General features: G+C 39.8%; 2 protein-coding genes across 14 annotated transcripts in view; one reads left to right on the top strand and one right to left on the bottom strand.

Annotated features, from left to right (window-relative positions):
* LOC103787574 (UPF0764 protein C16orf89-like) overlaps window positions 1-1,654 on the top strand; it is a 102,522-nt gene extending 100,868 nt beyond the window's left edge. Inside the window, exon 6 of the transcript XR_013525749.1 lies at window positions 644-1,654. The gene's annotated coding sequence lies outside the window, so the exon portion shown is untranslated. The remainder of the gene's footprint in view (window positions 1-643) is intronic.
* DLGAP1 (DLG associated protein 1) overlaps window positions 1-16,477 on the bottom strand; it is a 1,035,773-nt gene that overhangs the window by 542,086 nt on the left and 477,210 nt on the right. The window lies entirely within an intron of this gene.

Here is a 16,477-nt window from a genome sequence, read left to right as displayed (position 1 = left end):
CACTTGAGGTCAGCAGTTCAAGACCAGCTTAGCCAACATAGTGAAACCCCATCTCCACTAGAAATACAAAAAAATTTAGCTGGGCATGGTGGTGGGTGCCTGTAATCCCAGCTACTCAGAAGGCTGAGGCATGAGAATAGCTTGAACCCGGGAGGCGAACGTTGCAGCGAGCTGAGATCGAGCCATTGCACACAGCCTGGACAGAGTGAGATTATTTTAGGAAAAAAAAAAATCACTAAATAGAGTGCTCTTAAGGTGATGGGGTGCCAGAGACTCAATAGCATGTGTATTTCCAAATTCCGATGTTAGAGGAAAGGAGTGATACAGTTGACCCAGATCTAAGCCTAATGCGTGAATCAGCACTGGAAGAAATGTAACATAATTCAAGAATCATGATAGAACATTTATCAATCATAGTAAACACATGAATGAAGGCACAGATTTATTTTTAAACCAGGAATAAGAGTTAATGGGAGACACAGCAATGTGACTCTAATGAACACTTTTGTAGATTTTTTTCCCCTTTTCTACTTTCGTCAGTAACCTGAGCCCTACTTTCAAGGCTGAGAAAGATAAAGACTTAAAATAGAACCATTCCTTTCAGGCAACCATAAATTAAATAACTATCTTGCTCTTATTCTAGCTTTCATCTAAAGAAGGAAAACCTCTGGATTCCTCTTCTGAAAGATTTAATCTACACTATAAATGAAGGCAAAAACATCACTGGTCTCCACTTGGAGTGGATATTACGATGACTCTGAATCTTATGTTCAGGACTGAGTCCATGTGAAACACCTACTGTAAACCAAAAATAAAATTCTAAGCCCCCTAACTGACTGAATGAACCTTCCTCTCTGCCAAGTAGACCCAAATGAACCTGAAAAAACTAGTTTAGGAGAAAATGTGGGGTAGGGCGGTCATGTCTGACATGTTTCATTACACTTGTCCTTCCTTTGGAATTCAGGCAACCACTGACCAGCATTAACATTAAAACAGACGTCTTAAGGCTAACAGAACAGGCTCTTTGTAGCAATAAGACACCAAATCCAACCTGATTCTGGAATAGCATCACATGACAGATAGCAGGCTCTAAAAAGAAATCAAAGTATTTTTACCCCCAAAATATATTTTTTAACATATTTTGAAATGACTCCACAAAGCTGTCTCTTGAGGGGGAAATCTGTCTTCTGTAGAGAATCTCCTTCCCTTACTAGGTATCTCTGGAGAATCTGATACCTTTGATAAAACACATCCACATCTATACTCTCTGAAGCCTGCTACCTGGAGGCTTCATCTACATAACAAGAACTTTGGCTTCTAGAAGCCCCTCCTTTCCTTAACTCAAGCTAATTTCAGCTCTTCAGGTGGAGCTTAACCCTTTGAAACAATCTCCAATCAGGAAATCTTTAACCCATCTGTGACCTGGAAGCCCCCCTCCCTTCTTCCCTGCTTCAACAGGTCCTGCCTTTCCAGGTCAAACCAATGCACACCTTATATGTATTGATTTATGCCTTTCCTGTAATTTCCGTCTCCCTAAAATGTATAAAATGAAGCATGACACAGTCACCTTGGGCACGTGTTTTCAGGACCTCCTGGGGCTGTGTCACAGGTTATGATCCTTAACTTTGGCAAAATAAACTTCTAAACTGATTGAGACCTGTCTCAGATACTCTTTTGTTTACACTAGTAACTTTTACTTAATGGGAAAATTTCTCTCATATTTTCAGATTTGTCCTATAAACCAAAAGTTTCTGAGACAAGTCTGAATCAATATAGAAAGTTTATGTGGCCAAGGTAAAGAAAGAGCCCATGACACGGCCTCAGAAGGTCCTGATGACGAGTGCTCGAGGTGGTTGGGTTACAGTTTGCTTGTATACATTTCAGGGAGACATACTACATCAATCAATACATGTAAGGTTTACATTGATTTGATCTGGAAGGATGGGACAACTCAAAATTGACATGGAAGGAGAGGGGTGGAGCTTCCAGGTCACAGGTAGATTTAAACATATTCTGATTGGCAATTGGTTGAAAGAGTTATCTATAGAAAGGAAAGTCTGGGTTACTGTAAGGGGTTGTGGAGACCTAGGTTTATCACGCAGATGAAACCTCCAAGTAGCAGGCTTCAGAGGGAATAGATTCTAAATGTTTCTTTTTTCTTTTCTTTTTTTTTTTGAGACAGAGCTTCACTCTTGTTACACAGGCTGTAGTGCAATGGCGCGATCTCAGCTCACCACAACCTCCGCCTCCTGGGTTCAAACAATCCTCCTGCCTCAGCCTCCTAAGCAGCTGGGATTACAGGCATGTGCCACCATGCCCAGCTAATTTTTTGTATTTTTAGTAGAGACGGGGTTTCACCATGTTGACCAGGATGGTCTCAATCTGTTGACTTCGTGATTCACTCATCTCGGCCTCCCAAAGTGCTGGAATTAGGGTCGTGAGCCACCGCGCCCGGCAGATTGTAAATGTTTCTTACCAGACTTAAGGTCTGTGTCAGTGTTAATGGTGGAGGGTACAGTGAGGTGAATCTGACCCCCACTTCCTACCACAGCCTGAACCAGTCTTTCAAGGTTAAATTTTAGAGTGCCCTGGCTGTCCATTCAGATGGTTGGTGGGGGGGAGCTCTTTGAATTTTATATTTGGATTATTGTCCCAAAAGTTAGCTGTATGAATAGTAATTCTATGCTTTTAAAATGTAAATTCACTCATTCTACAGACTTCTTGAGTACTTATGTGCCAGGTCTTGGGCTGGGGTGGAGGACCTCAAATGAATTAGGACTTGATACAGTTTGGATATATGTCCCCACCAAATCTCATGTTGAAATATAATCCTTGGTGTTGGAGGTGGAGGCTGTGAAACTGCCTTTGCAAAAATTATAACCGAGGAAATTATGACAGTAAAAGAGACCCAACCTAACCGACTCCATCTTGCTTCTAACCTCTCAGCTGTCCTTGTTTATTCCTGGGTGTAGGCCAAATTAACCTTGAAGGAGTTTAGTAAATGCTTTAACTTTGAAACAAGATGATAATAAACCCCCATCTCACCTGGGGACCAGTCTGCCTTTGTAGGACTAACAAATTAGTTACAAGATTAGAAATTACATATAGGAGCCATACAGCCTCTGGTTGTAAGAGTCTGAACCTCCCCAAATTGCTCCTCTGGAGGAGCAATGCAGACTCATTAGTGTTGTAACCCTAAGATCAGTGCTTGATTTTTTTTTTTGCAGATCCCGTGTTCTGTTCAGATGTATGAGCTGGCGCCACTCAAACTGGTAATCTGGCTCAACCAATTCTGTAATCCCACCCATGAATAGTAGAGACGGCAAGAGAAACTCACTTCGATGCCTTACGATTTCATCTCCAACCCAAGTAATTAGCACTTCCCTCTTTCTGAGCTCCTACTTGCCAAATTATCCTTAAAAACTCTGATCTCCCCAAGTTTTGGGGGACACTGATTTGAGTAATAATAAAACTCCAGTCTTCTGTACAGCTGGCTTTGCGTGAATTACTCTTTCTTTATTGCAACTGCCCTGTCTTGATAAATCAGCTCTGTCTAGGCAGTGGGCAAGGAGAATCCATCAAACTGTTATACCTGGTGGGAGGTACTTGGGTCATCAGGGCAAATCCTTCATAGCTTAGTGCTGTCTTCACCACAGTGAATAATTTCGTGTGAGATCTGCTTGCTTAAAAGAGTGTGGCACCTCCTGCTGTCTCCCTTTCTCTCTTGCTTCTGTTTTTGCCATGTGACATGTTTGCTCTTGCTTTACCTTCTGCCAAGAGTAAAAGCTCCCTGAGGCCTCCCCAGAAGCCAAGCAGATGCTGGTGCTGTGCTTTTATAGCCACCAGAACTTCAAGAGATTTAAACTCCTCTTCTCTTTAAAGTTACCTAGTCTCAGGTTTTTTTGTGTGTGATTTTTTTTTCTTTTCTGGAGGCTGAGTCTTACTCTGTCACCCAGGTTGGAGTGCAATGGCGCGATCTTGGCTCAATGCAACCTCCGCCTCCTGAGTTCAAGCAATTATCCTACCTCAGCCTCCCAAGTAGCTGGGATTACAGGCATGCCCCACCACATCAGGCTAATTTTTATATTTTTAGTAGAGACGGGGTTTCACCATGTTGGCTAGGCTGGTCTCAAATTCCAGACCTAAAGTAATCTGCCTGCCTTAGCCTCCCAAAGTGCCGGGATTACAGGCGTGAGCCACTGTGCTTGGCCTCTCACATATTTCTTTAAAGCAACACTACAACAGACTAACACAGAACTCCAATGAATGAGTTCTGTCCTCAACTATAAGGAGGTGTTATTATATTTTGTCTCCCCAGGTGAGAATGACTAATACTTTAAAACTACTGTAAGTTCACATTGCATGACACTCAAGCTCAGCTTTCACAAACGCTCTCAAATAGAGTTGGTGTTTTTAAAGTGTTGTTCACATGTTCTTAATTTTGTTTTCTTCTCAACTTTCAAATGTTCAGAAAATTTTTTAAAATATGGACTTTAGATAAGAAAATTTAAGATGACTGTGGACTCAGTTCATGACATTTTATCATCAGCAATCCACAGAATGCTTCTATTGTGTTTCAATTCCTTTGGTTTTACTTTTTCTCTATTATCTTCTGTCTCTAATCTCAGCCCTCTCCAACCATAGTCAGCTTTTATTATATATATATATATAAAATATATATAATATTTATAATATATATGTTCATCCATTCTACCTTTTACATACACATGCAGAAAATGTGAAAAATTTTGGCATTCATTGTGTTTTACATGCATGATACTGTGGTATAAATATCTTTCTAGAGAGGGACAATCCAAGATGGCCGAATAGGAACAGCTCTGGATTGCAATTCACAGTGAAAACTCAGAGTGTGAGTGATTGCCATATTTCCAAACAAATTTTTACTGCCCACAGACCAGGAGATTTCCAAGAGGAAAAGTGCCACGAGTCTCCAGCACAGCTGTTTCAGCCTGCACAGTGAGTCTCCGTGCAAAAACTCACACAAATTCAGGTGCCATTTCAACTGGCAACTGGAATGCCTGGGAGAGAGAGTCACTGGTTCAACTGAAAAAAAGGGGGCTCAAATAAGGAGCCAGGTGATCTTCCTCAGCCAGTCTCACCCCAACAAAGACCAGCAATCTGAAACACTCTGGATTGAGAGTTTCACAGCAAGCAGAGCTGGACCCAGGAACGTCAGCTCTGGGAGGGGAAGGGTGTCCTCCATCACCAAAGCAATCTGCCACTACCAAGGCAGTCCACAATTACCGAGGCAGTCCACCATTACTGAGGCAATCCACCATTACTGAGGCAATCTGCCATTAGTGAGGCAGTCCGCCATTACTGAGGCAGTCTGCTATTACAGAGACAGTCCGCCATGACTGAGGCAGACTGCCATTATCAAGGCAGTTCTAACTACACCTCTATAAACAAAACTGCAAGGAAGTTCACATGGCAACTGGGCAGAGCCCATGGCAGAACAGCAACGCCTCTGCTGGCAGACTGTGACTAGGCTACCTCTTTGCTGGGCAGGGCATCTCTGAAAAAAGGCAACAGCACATCAGGAACTTATAAATGAAGCCCCACCTTCCCATGACAGAGCACCTGGGAAAATAAGGCAGTTATGAGTTTCACTGCAGCAGACTTAAACGTATGTGCCCAGCAGCTCTGAACAGAACAATGGAGCTCAGCGTTGAGCTCCTATAAGGGACAGACTGTCTCCTCAAGCAGCTCACCGACTCCCATATATCCAAAAAGATACCTCATAAAAGAGAGCTAAGGCTGACAACTGGTGGGTATCCTTCTGGGACAAAGATAACAGAAAAAGAAACTGGGAGCAACCCTTACTGTTTTTCAGCCACTGCAGGTGATCCCCAGGCAAGCAGGGTCTGGAGTGGACCTCCAGCAGTCTGACAGCAGAGAGACCTGACTGTTAGAAGGAAAATTATGAAACAGAAAGAATAACTTCATCATCAACAAAAAGGATGTCCACTCAGAGACCCCATCTGAAAGTCACCAACTACAAACACCACAGGTAGACAAATCCACAAAGATGGGAAGAAACCAAAGCAAAAGGATGAAAACACCCAAAACCAGAATGCAACTCCTCCTCCAGAAGATCACAACTCCTCAACAGCAAGGGAACAAGGCTAGATGGAGAATGAGTCTGATGAATTGACAGAAACAGGCTTCAGAAGGTGGGTAATAAAATTCTCTCAAATAAAAGAACATGTTCTAACTCAATGCAAAGAAACTAAGAACCTAGAAAAAAGGTTTGGTGAAATGCTAACAAGAATAAACAGCTTAGAGAGGAATATAAATGAATTCATGAAGCTGAAAAACAAAGCACGAGAACTTTGTGAAGCATACATAAGTTTCAATAGCTGAATCGACCAAGCAGAAGAAAAGATATAAGAGATTGAAGACCAACTCAATGAAATAAAATGAGAAGGAAAGATTAGAGAAGAAAGAGTAAAATGAAATGAACAAAGCTTCCAAGAAATATAAGATTATGTGAAAAGACATAATCGATGTTTGGTAGATGTACCTGAATGTGAGGGAGAGAAAGCATTCAAGCTGGAAAACACTCTTCAGGATATTATCCAGGAGAACTTCCCTAACCTAGCAAGGTAGGCCAATCTTCAAGTCCAGGAAATACAGAGAACACTACAAAGATATTCCTCAAGAAGAGCAACCCCAAGGTACATAATCATCAGATTCACCAGGGTTGAAATAAAGGAAAAAATGCTAAGGGCAGCCAGAGAGAAAGTTGGGGTTACCCACCATGGGAAGCCCATCAGACTCACAGTGGATCTCTCAGCAGAAACCCTATAAGCCAGCAGAGAGTGGGGGCCAATATTCAACATCCTTAAAGAAAAGAACTTTCAACTCAGAATTTCATATCCACCAAAACTAAGCTTCATAAGTGAAGGAGAAATAAAAACCTTTATGAACAAGCAATTACTCAGAGATTTCATCACCACCAGGCCTGCTTTACAAGAGCTCCTGAAAGAAGTACTAAACATAGAAAGGAACAAGTACCAGCCACTCCAAAAACATACCAAATGATAAAGAGCATAGATACAATGAAGAAACTGCATCAACCAACAAGCAAAACAACTGGCTAGCATCAAAATGGCAGGATCAAATTCATACATAATAATATTAACCCTAAATGTAAATGGGCTAAGTGCCCCAATCAAAAGGCACAGACTCGCAAATTGGATGAAAAGTCAAAACTCATTGGTGTGCTGTATCCAGGAAACCCATCTTACATGCAAGGATAAATAAAGGCTCAAAATAAAGGGATGGAGGAAGATTTACCAAGCAAATGGAGAGCAAAAAAAAAAAAAAAAACAGGAGTTGCAATTCTAATCTCTGATAAAATGGACTTTAAAACAACAAAGATCAAAACAGACAAAAAAGGGCATTACATAATGGTAAAAGGATCAATGCAACAAGAAGAGCTAACGATCTTAAATATGTACGCACCCAATACAGGAGCACCCAGATACATAAAGCAAGTTCTTAACAACCTACAAAGAGACTTAGACTCACACACAATAATAGTGGGAGACTTTAACACTCCACAGTCAATATTAGACATATCAACAAGACAGAAAATTAACAAGGATATCCAGGACTTGAACTCAGACCTGGACCAAGCAAACCTCATAGACATCTACAGAAATCTCCACTCCAAATCCACAGAATACACATTCTGCTTAGCACCACATCACACCTACTCTAAAATTGACTACATAATTGGAAGTAAATCACTCCTCAGCAAATGCAAAAGAATGGAAATCATAACAGTCTTTCAGACCCCAGTGCAATCAAGTTAGAACTCAAAATTCAGAAACTAACTCAGAATCACACAACTTCATGGAAACTGAACAACTGGCATTAGAATGTTGACTGGATAAACAATGAAATGAAGGCAGAAATAAAAATGTTCTTCCAAACCAAGAAGAATGAAGACACAATGTACCAGAATCTCTGGGACACATTTAAAGCAGTGTCTAAAGGAAAATTTATTTTTTAATTTAAATTTAAATTTATTTATTTATTTTTTTTTTGAGATGGAGTTTCACTGTTGTTACCCAGACTGGAGTGCAATGGCATGATCTCGGCTCGCTGCAACTTCCGCCTCCTGGGTTCAAGCAATTCTCCTGCCTCAGCCTCCCGAGTAGCTGGGACTACAGGCGTGCACCACCATGCCCAGCTAATTTTTGTATTTTTAGTAGAAACGGGGTTTCACCTTGTCGACCAGGATGATCTCGATCTCTTGACCTCGTGATCCACCCGCCTCGGCCTCCCAAAGTGCTGAGATTATAGATGTGAGCCACTGCACCCAGCCTAGAGGAAAATTTATAACAATAAATGCCCACATGAGAAGCAAGGAAAGATCTAAAATCAACACCCTATCATAAAAATTGAAAAAGCTAGAGGAGCAAGATAAAAAAAACTCACAAGCTAGCAGAAGAAAAGAAATAACTAAGATCAGGGCAGAACTGAAGGAGACAGAGATACAAAAAGCCCTTCAAAACATCAATAAATTCAGGAGCTGGTTTTTTGAAAAGATTAACAAAATAGACCACTAGCCACATTAATAAAAGAAAAAGAGAGAAGAATCAAATGGATGGAATAAAAAACGATAAAGGGGATATAACCACAGATTCCACAGAAATACAAACTACCAGCAGAGTTTATTACAAATGACTCTATGCACATAAACCAGTAAACCTGGAAGAAATGAACAAATTCCTGGACATTTGCACACTCCCAAGCCAAAACCAGGAAGAAGTTGAAACACTGAATAGACCGATAACAAGGGCTGAAGGTGAAGCAGCTATTAATAGCCTACCAACCAAAAAAAGCTGAGGTCCAGATGGGTTCATAGCAAAATTCTACTAGATGTACAATGAGGAGCTGGTACCACTCCTTCTGAAACTATTCCAAACAATCCATAAAGAGGGAATCCTTCCCAAATCATTTTATGAGATCAACATAATCCTGATACCAAAACCCAGCAAAGGTTCAACAAGGAAATAAAACTTCAGGCCAATATCCATGATGAACATAGATGCAAAAATCTTCAGTAAAATACAGGCAAACTGATTGCAACAACCCATCAAAAAGCTTATCCATCACCATCAAGTAGGCTTCATCCTGGAGATGCAAGGCTGGTTCAACATATGCAGGTCTATAAACGTAATTTCACTACATAAACAGAACCAAAGACAAAAAGCACATGATTATCTCAATAGATGCAGAGAAGGCCTTTGACAAAATTCAACAGCCCTTTATGCTAAAAATTCTCAATAAACTAGTTATTGATGGAATGTATCTCAAAATAATAAAAGCTATTTACAACAAAGCCACAGCCAGTATCACACTGAATGGGCAAAAACTGGAAGCATTTCCTTTGAAATCTGGCACTAGACAAGGATGCTCTCTGTCACCACTCCTATTCAATATAGTACTGAAAGTTCTAGTCAGATCAATCATGCAAGAAAAAGAAATAAAGGTTATTCAATTAGGAAAGGAGGAAGTCAAATTGTCTCTATTTGCAGATGACATGATTGTATATTTAGAAGACCCCATCATCTCAGCTCAAAATCTCCTAAACTGATGAGCAACTTCAGCCAAGTCTCAGGATATAAAATCAATGTGCAGAAATCAGAAGCATTCCTATATACCAATAACAGACAAACAGAGAACCAAACCAAAAGGGAACCCCCATTCCCAATTGCTACAGAGAGAATAAAACCCCTAGGAATACAATTAACAAAGGATGTAAAGGACCTCTTTAAAAAAAACTACAAACCAATGCTCAAGGAAATAAGAGAGGACACAAACAGTTGGAAATACATTCCATGCTCATGGTTAGGAAGAATAAATATTGTGAAAATGGCCATACTGCCCAAAGTAATATATAGATTGAATGCTATCCCCATCAAGCTACCTATGACCCTCTTCACAGAACTGGGAAAAAACCACCTTAAACTTCATATGGAACCAAAAGAGAGCTCACATAGCCAAGTCAATTCTAACCAAAAAGAACAAAGCTGGAGGCATCATGCTACCAGACTTCAAACTATATTACAAGGCTACAGTAATCAAAACAGAGATATAGACCAATGGAACAGTACCAATGGTACTGGTACCAAAACAGAGATATAGACCAATGGAACAGAACAGAGGCCTTGGAAGCAATGCCACACATCTATAACCATCTGATCTTTGACAAACCTGACAAAAACAAGCAATGGGGAAAGGATACTCTGTTTAATGAATGGTGTTGTGAGAGAGATCCAAGATGGCTGATCATTAGCAGCTCGGGATTGTGGCTCCCAGTGAAAGCACAGAAAACGAGAGGACGCCACAGTTTTAGGCAAATTTTTGTGGCTCATGGACCAGGAGATTCCCAGCAAAGGAGCCCCATGGGTCACCACTGTGACTCTTGTGGCTGGCATGATGGTTTTGATGGCACCTTGGCACAGCAGTTTTTGGTGCAGAGTCAGAAAAGCACCATCAATCTTAACACCACTGTTTTAACCAGCGCAGTTGGTTGCTCAGATTCCAGTGCTGGGAATCAATAAATTGGATGTCCACTCAGAAACCTAATTAGAAAGGTGGTAATTACAAACACGACAGATGGATAAATTTATAACGAAGGGAAGAAACCAGCCTAAAAAGGCTGAGAATACGCAAAATCAGAACGCCTCTCCCTCTACAGGGGATTACAGTTCCTCATCAGCAATGGAACAAGGCCTGATGGAGAAATACTATGTTCTGTTAACAGAGGCAGGCTTCAGAAGGTGGATGATAAGAAAATTCTGGGAGTTGAAAGAACTTGTTCTAACACAATGCAAAGAAACTAAGAACTTTGAAAAAAAGGTTTGATGAAATGCTAAGAAGAATAGATAATATAGAGAGGAATATAAGTGAATTAACGGAGTTGAAAATACAACACGAGAACTTCACGAAGTGTGCACAAGTTTTAACAGCCGAATTGATCAAGCAGAAGAAAGGATATCAGAGGTTGAAGACCAACTTAATGAAATAAAACGAGAAGACAAGAATAGAATAAAAATGCTAAAAAGGAATGAGCAAAGTCTCCTAGAAATATGGGACAATGTGAAAAGACCTAATCTACATTTGATAGGTGTACCTGAATGTGACGAAGAGAATGAATCCAAGCTGGAAAATACTCTTCATGATATTATTCAGGAAAACTTTTCCAGCCTAGCAAGGCAGGACAATATTCAACTCCAGGTAATACAGAGAACACCACAAAGATATTCCTCAAGAAGAGAAACCCCAAGGCACATAATCATTAGATTCACCAGGGTTGAAATGAAGGAGAAAATACTAAGGGCAGCCAGAGAGAAAGGTCAGGTTACCCACAAAGAGAAGCCTATCATACTCACAGCAGATCTCTCAGCAGAAACCCTACAAGAGTGGGGGCCAATATTCAACATCTTTAAGGAAAAGAACTTTCAACCCAGAATTTCATCTCCAGCCAAACTAAGCTTCACAAGTGAAGGAAAAATAAAATCTTTTGTGAATAAGCAAGTACTCAGAGATTTCATTACCACCAGGCCTGCTTTACAAGAGCTTCTGAAAGAAGCATTACATATAGAAAGAAACGACCAGTATTAGCCTTTCTAAAAATATACCAAAAAGTAAAAAGTATCAACATAATGAAGAATTTATATCAACTAATGGACAAAATAGCCAGCTAACATCAAATGGCAATAATGTTAAATTTAAATTGACTAAGTCCCCCAATCAAAAGATATAGCCAAAACCCATCGGTATGCTGCATCCAGATCCATCTTACATGCAATGATACATAAAGAGTCAAAACAAAGGGATGGAGAAAGATTTGTCAACCAAATGGAGAGCAAAAACAAATAAGTAAATAAAAAGAAGAGGTTGCAATTCTCACCTCTGATGGAATGGATTTTAAAACAACAAAGATCAAAATAGGACATAATAGTAAAAGGATCAATGCAACAAGAAGAGCTGACACTCCTGGATGTGTACGCACCCAATACAGGATACATAAGACTTATAAAGAGACTTGGACTCTCAAACAGTAGTAGTGGGAGATTTCAACATCAATATTAGATAGATCAATGAGACAGAAAATTAATAAGGATGTCCTGGACTTGAACTCAGATCTGGAACAAGTAAACTTAATAAACATTTATAGAACTCTCCACTTTAAACACACAAGATACGCATTTTTATCAGTACCACATCACACCTACTCACAGGTTTAAATGAAATATTGGTTGGCCATTATTAAGCACGATTGCTGGTATAAGGGAGGTTTTCAATACCCATTTTTAGACTGCATTCTAGCCTGGGCAATTAAGCAACACTCCCGTTCTCTCTCCCTCCTCCTCTTCCTCTTTTTTCTTCTTCTTCATTCCTTTTCTTTCTTTCTTTCTCTCTTTCTTTAAAAAAAAAAAAGGAAAGAAAAAAATAAATAAATGGTGTTGGGAAACTGGCTAGCCATGTGCGCAAAGCAGAAACTGGACCCCTTCCTGACACCTGACACTAAAATTAACTCCAGATGGATTAAAGACTTAAACATAAGACCTAACAACCATAAAAACCCTAGAAGAAAATCTAGGCAAAACCATTCAGGACATAGGAGTAGGCAAGGACTTAATGACCAAAACACCAAAAGCATTGGCAACAAAAGCCAAAATAGACAAATGGGATCTAATTAAACTCCAGAGCTTCTGCACAGCAAAAGAAACAACTATTAGAGGGAACTGCCAACCAACAGAATGGGAAAAAATTTTGCAGTTTACCCATCTGACAAAGGGCTGATATCCAGAATCTACAAAGAACTAAAACAGATTTAAAAGAAAAAAACAAACAAACCCATTCAAAAGGGGATGAAGGATATGAACAGACACTTTCCTTTTTTTTTTTTTTTGAGACAGAGTTTTGCTCTTGTTACCCAGGCTGGAGTGCAATGGCGCGATCTTGGCTCACTGCAACCTCCGCCTCCTGGGTTCAGGCAATTCTCCTGCCTCATCCTCCTGAGTAGTTGGGATTACAGGCACGTGCCACCATGCCCAGCTAATTTTTTGTATTTTTAGTAGAGACGGAGTTTTACCAGGTTGACCAAGATGGTCTTGATCTTTTGACCTCGTGATCCACCCGCCTCAGCCTCCCAAAGTGCTGGGATTACAGGCTTGAGCCACAGTGCCCGGCCAAACAGACACTTTTCAGAAGAAGACATACATGAGGCCAACAAACATATGAAAAAATTCTCATTATCACTGGTCATTAGAGAAATGCAAATAAAAACTACATTGAGATACCATCTCATGCCTGTTAGAATGGCAATCATTAAAAAATCTGGAGACAACAGATGCTGGAGAGGATGTGGAGAAACAGGAACACTTTTACACTGTTGGTAGGAGTGTAAATTAGTTCAACCATTGTGGAAGACAGTGTGGTGATTCCTCAAGGACCTAGAAATAGAAATTCCATTTGACCCAGCAATCCCATTACTGGATATATATCCAAAGGAATATAAATTATTCTATTATAAAGACACGTGCACACGTATGTTCATTGCAGCACTGTTTACAATAGCAAAGACTTGGAACCAACCCAAATGTCCATAGATAATAGACTGGACAGGGAAAATATGGCACATATACACTATGGAATAGTATGCAGCCATAAAAAATGATGAATTTGTGTCCTTTGTAGGGACATGGATGAACCTGGAAATCATAATTCTCAGCAAACTGACACAAGAACAGAAAATTAAACACCACATGTTCTCACTCATAGGCAAGTGTTGAACAATGAGAACACATGGACACAGGGAGGGGAGCATCACACACTGAGGTCTGTTTGGAGGGACAGTTGGGGGTAGGGAGTTGGTGAGGGATAATGGGGAGAAATGCCAGACACAGGTAATGGGGATGGAGGCAGTTAACCACATTGCCATGTATGTACCTATGCAATAATCCTGCATGTTTTTCACATGTACTCCAGAATCTAAAGTGTAATAAAAACATATATATATATATATACATATAAATATCTTTCTAACTTTTCTTATTCAGCACTGTTTTTAAAAATCTAGTCATGATGCTACATGTAAGTCTAAGTAATTGCTTTTTACATTCCATCCATATGCCATGCTATTCATACATTGGTAAGTCTACTAACAGTAATAGCTCTGCCAAAAATATAAACATACCTTATCTTTGAGCACCTGAGTGATTTGTGGAAGGTATATGTAGCAGTAGAATTGTTGGATTGCTGGGTATATCCATCCTAAATGTCACCAAACTCAGTGAGATTATTTTCCCAAATAGCTCTATTAGATTATATTCTCACTGGTAAGGTATCAGGGATTCCATTTCTATATATCTTCACCAACATTTGATGTTATACAACTTTTTAGTTTTTGTCAATCTGGTGATTATAGACTGACATTTTATTAATGATGTAATTAGTATTTTCCTGATTTTGAAAGTTTGGGCATCTTTTAATATTTACTACCCATTTAGGTTTCTCTTTCTGTGAATTGCCTATTCAGAGGCATTGCTTACTTTTTTTTCTTTAGGTTTAATTTCTTTTTCTCCTTTCTTTTCTTTTTTAAATGTACCATATGCATAGTCTTTTTTGAAGGCCTTTAGTACTAGGAAGAAGTTGGGCTTTTCTAAAAGCTAAACAACTATCATGGGTAGACATTTTTGCATTGACTTTGACTTTCAAGAAATCTATAGCTATATTTGACATGTAACTACAGCTGTGTTTTCTTTTTCAGCAAGTGTATTTGCATTCTTGTACTTTCTTGGAACCTAATTTTTGCATTCAATGTTATTATTAGCTTTATTTTTATGTCTCTTGTCCTAACCTAATTCAAAAGATGTTTTGAAGCAGTCAGGCATAAGTGAATCAATAAGCTTATTTTTTCAAAATGTTCCAGTTTAATTTAAATTGGTCTTCTTACTAGAACAAAATGTGTTCCCACTCACATTAAAGTGACAATAGGCTTCTGAATTCCAAAGCTGTAGATGTCATCTAGTTCAACAACATGCTTTTCAAATAGGAGATGCAAGGCCACAGAAGTCACCTGGAGCTGTTTAGGAGACACAGGCTGGGGCAAAATTGGAATGGCCTAGCATTCGATCTGGTTTTCCTTTTCTTTTTATTAATTTAATTAAACTTTTTTTTGGTTTCTATTTTGCTTAGTAGAAAACTTTATCCATGGATTGCATGTCTGTGTGTGTATCTGTGTGAAAGTGTCTGTTTTTTGTAAAGTGCCCCTCTCCCACTGGCATTTATCTCGATGTAATTGACTTGAGGTTTCTGGTCTTAGTAAATTCATTATTATTTCTAAAGTTTTGAAAAAATTATTAAATCTAATTTAGAAGTGTAATATTCCAACTCAAACTTTGGAAGTCAAATTAAAACTCCTCTCTTTGGTAATCTGTATATAAATATATCATCCTACTTATTAATTGCTTAGCTCTTTTCTTAAATCATACATGTGTAAAGTATTGGCATCAGTAAGATTCTCAACATCAGGACTTGAAGCCATGTTGAACTTGAGGCTGGAGCTTCTGAGAATGGACCCCTGATCTCCCATCCTGGTGGAATCCACACTTTCCTGGTGAACCCTAAGCAGGTAGCAGGCACCACAGCTGGGAAGAACCCCTTGTTCCTGACCTGAATCGAGGGAGTGCTATCCCCACAATGGTAATACTAATGCTTTTCACCGAAACTGGCTTACAAGTTCAACAAGACAGGCAAAGTAGACATGGCAAATCCTCCTCTTGACACTTATGCTCAGAGTGACATGTCTGTTCTTGCTCACAAGTTGGCATTAAAGCAACTCACCTGGCCACATCTGTCTAGAAGGAGTCAGGGGAGTGCAACTCTTTTATGTATCCAGAAGGGGAGAAATATTTAGTAAAGACTACTAATGACTACCACCGTCTGCAACCCTCACTTTTTCTGGCTATGATGCTAATGACACCCTTTGCCTTTACAGAGTATCACTCTGTCTCATCAAGGGGCTCACAGACCAGATCTAGAGATGGGAGTGACTTTTAAGGATCAAGGACTACCTGGGAGGGTGATGGGCTTGCTGGAGAGCTGTGGTATTTGACAGCGAGATAGTTGACTCATGAAACAGTAATTCGGCAGTGAAACAGAAGCCAAGTTCTAGGCAGGCAGTGTTACCAAGTCATCAATATGAAGGGACCAGGCAGAGAGCAGGAGACTCAGATACTGGGGAAATAAAGGAAAAAAAAAAACCCACCTATATGCCCTCTGTCCTCCTGCCTCCCACAAATACTTCTGATGCACTTAAGAAGTGGCAAGTACTATTCTAAGTTCTAGGGATTTAGCAGTGAAAAGACATGTGGAGGAAGTAAAACAATTAAAAAGAGTGCCTGAGGCCTTGAGCATGCCCAGGAGG

This window comes from Callithrix jacchus, chromosome 13, assembly GCF_049354715.1.
Source record: "Callithrix jacchus isolate 240 chromosome 13, calJac240_pri, whole genome shotgun sequence".
Lineage (NCBI taxonomy): Eukaryota > Metazoa > Chordata > Mammalia > Primates > Cebidae > Callithrix > Callithrix jacchus.
This window is presented reverse-complemented; position numbering and strand designations above follow the sequence as displayed.